The sequence below is a fragment of the Theropithecus gelada genome, chromosome 6 (assembly GCF_003255815.1).
Source record: "Theropithecus gelada isolate Dixy chromosome 6, Tgel_1.0, whole genome shotgun sequence".
Lineage (NCBI taxonomy): Eukaryota > Metazoa > Chordata > Mammalia > Primates > Cercopithecidae > Theropithecus > Theropithecus gelada.
In genome coordinates this window covers 151,480,110-151,483,486 of record NC_037673.1, presented here as the reverse complement: position 1 = coordinate 151,483,486, position 3,377 = coordinate 151,480,110, and the positions used below count along the sequence as shown (strand labels likewise).

At 45.2% G+C, this 3,377-nt stretch overlaps 1 pseudogene; it reads left to right on the top strand.

Annotated features, from left to right (window-relative positions):
* Positions 1 to 321: 321 nt before the first annotated feature.
* Positions 322 to 1,458, top strand: LOC112627140 (annotated as a pseudogene).
* The last annotated feature ends 1,919 nt before the right edge of the window (positions 1,459 to 3,377 follow it).

Here is a 3,377-nt window from a genome sequence, read left to right as displayed (position 1 = left end):
TTTCTTTCTTTCTTTTGAGACAGGATCTCACTGCACTCCAGGCTGGAGTGCAATGGCGCAACCATAGCTCACTGTAGCCTTAACTTCTGGGCTCCAGCGATCCTCCCACCTCAACTCCCAAGGAGCTGAGACTATAGGCACATGCCATCACACCCAGCTAGTTTTTATATTTTTTTTGTAGAGGTGAGATTTTGTCATGTTGGCCAGGTTCGTCTCAAACCCCTGAGTTAAAGCGATTGCCTGCCTCAGTCTCCCAAAGTGCTGGGATTACAGGCATGAGCCACTGCACCCAGCCTGGTGCTGTCTTTCTCATCTTATAAGATGATGGGTGAAAAAGTTGAGAAGCCAGATACTAAGGAGAAGAAACCTGAATCCAAGAAAGCTGATGCTAGTGGCAAGGTAACAAAGGGTAACCTCAAGGCCAAAAAACCCAAGAAAGGGAAGCCCCACTGCAGCTGAAATCCTGTCCTCATCAGAGGAATTGACAGATATTCCCGACCTGCTATGTGTTCCAGAAAGGCACGTACAAGAGGAAGTACTCAGCGGCTAAATCCAAGATTGAAAAGGAGAAGGTTCTTGCAACTGTTACAAAACCAGTTGGTGGTGACAAGAATGGTGGTGCCCCAGTGGTTAAACTTCACAAGATGCCTTATCATCCTACTGGGGATGTATCTAAAAAGTTGTTGAGCAGCCAGGCATGGTAGCTCATGCCTGTAATCCCAGCACTGTGGGAGGCTGAGGTGGGCAGATCACCAGAAGTCAGGAGTATGAGACCAGCCTGGTCAACATAGTGAAACCCCTTCTCTACTAAAAATACAAAAATTAGCCAGGAGTGGTAGTACACACCTGTAGTCCCAGCTACTTGGGAGGCTGAGGCAGGAGAATCACTTGAACCCAGGAGGCAAGAAGTAGCAGTGAGCCGAGATCGCACCATTGCACTCCAGCCTGGGTGACACAGTGAGACTCTGCCTCAAAAACAAAAAAACCCTGCAATCAGCATGCCAGAAAACTGCAAGCCGCATCGCTCCCAGGACCATTCTGCTCATCCTCACTGGGCGCCACAGAGGCAAGATGGTTTTCCCAGAGCAGCTAACTGGGCAGTGGCTTTTACTTGTGACTGGACCTCTGGTCCTCAATTGAGTTTCTCTGTGAAGAACACACCAGTAATTTGTCACTGCCACCTCTATAAAAATTGGTATCAGTCAGCAATGTGAAAATCCCAAAACGTCTTACTGATGCTTACTTCAAGAAGAAACTGCAGAAGCCCAGACACCACGAAGGTGAGATCTCTGATGCAGAAAAAGAGAAATAGGAAGTTATGGAGAGGTGTCTGGTTGATCAGAAAGCTGTGGACGGGCAAATTTTACCAATATCAAAGCTATTCCTCAGTTCCAGGGCTAACTGTGATCTGTGTTTGCCCTGACGAGTAGAATTTATCCTCACACATTGATGTTCTAAATTTCTTAAGAAGATTCTAATGAAATAACTGATACATTTTTTTAATGTGGTGCTCACCTTCCCAACCCCTCTTGAAAGCAGGGCACCCAGGACTTTGAAACAGCAGTTAGAAATGCAGAGAATAGGAGACTGCAAAGAATCCATCCTGGGGGCAGGTGATAGCAAAACAAAATCCCATTCCCAGGAGAAGTAGGGTCAGCCTGTGTGTAGCTAGCAGCACCTCTGCAGGCTGTGGTAATCAGGCTCAGTGGCAAACACTGCAGGGACCCTGTCAGTCTGGTTCTGTAGCCAGGGGCTATTCACAATTCTAGCGTTGGTCCTGGTTGCCCACTCTCCTTTTGATCTTGCCCAATCCTCCAGCCTTTCAGGTCACTGTAGGGGGCTGTCCCATGGCCTTTCCATACATTTCTTCTCTGCTTATATCAGTCAGTTTCTGCTGCTTGCTCTGATTAGACCAGGGAGGTGGAAGTCTAGGAGGCAAATGCCTCAATTCTCCACAGTCCCTTGCCAGTCGCTTCACTGAAGGGGAGCCAGGGGGACCTAATTCTAGGATGAAATTCAGATTCTAGAATTTTGGCACCCTTAGATAAGACTATCTGTTTAATTATGACTCACAAATAGGATAGATCAGATTCTCGTTTCTCTGGCTAGCCTGAATGGGACTCTGAAGTAATTCATTTGTACTTGGCTACTCCAGGCAAATTTACCAGCCCTATAGATGCCTGTTGGAGCTCAGAAAACAATACCCTAAAATGAAAGCCTCAGAAGCAAACGTTTCTCCCTGACCTGCTCCTGCCCTCCTGTCTCTCAGTCCCATTCACCTACAAGGCTAGCCAGAGAAACTAGAATCTCTCTTCCCCGAGGTAGGTCATAGGAACCAGAACCCCTTTTCCTTAAAGCCAGCCATAAAACCTAAAAATATTGTTCTAACTTTCCCCCACTTTTCTGTGTGAAAACTGGCCATAAAGAAATGATCTGATCTATTTTATTTGTGAGTCATAAGATCCCCATTCCAGACAGGGTCCTGCCCCTCACCCGGAAGGAAGGAATGCTGCTCAGATGGACCAAGAAGAACCTAGACAGACAGGCCTCGCTGAGTTTCACTACTCAGTCATGCACGTTTTGCCCAATCCTATTACCACACAGCTGTCCACACTTTGTTGAACCTAAGCATAAAAATGGATAGTTTCCCCTGTATCTTTGGGTCTTCATTCTAAAGGTTCTCTTGCATACACGTTAAATAAATTTGTATGCCTTTTCTCTAATTAATCTGTATCACCTCAGTGATTTTCAGCAAATCTTCAAGGGCCCTTGGCCCCTACATGCCCTAAATGGTCCAGGTTTCATCTTAGAAACAGGGAGCTGGATTCCAGCAGATCCCAAGCGTTTGCAGAAACCAAAATATCTTGGGGAACAGGATCCTATGTCTCCAGATTAAAGAGAAAATGTTTGGCTGATACCTAACAAGGCAAGAAAACTTCTTAAGTGAAGGAGGCTTTTGCAAAAGAAAATATTCTTCAAAAATCAAGTGAATAGAAGCTGAAATTGAAAGGATGCTTTACTGTCTCTGACTCTACACTGTTCAAGGCTATATGCCTTTAGGGAGTGGGTTTTACACATGCACGGGCTACAAAATAATTTTTTAATGTTTTCTACACAGAAAAGTTACCCATTGAAATTCCCAGCTGCTTACAATTGTGTTTCTGGTAAGATATCCACACATATGTTTTCTATTCAACTGTAAGTCAGCAAATGTCTTTTACGTGTTAAGCACTTTGCTAGGCCCTAGGAACACAGAGTTGAATGAGGTCAGTCCTTGTCCCTGAGAATTAAAAGCTAAGAGTAATACAAAGTGCAATGAGAACACTGGAGATGAGGAGTTGCCTGGAGAAACCTAGAAAGGCAAGCAACATTTAAAC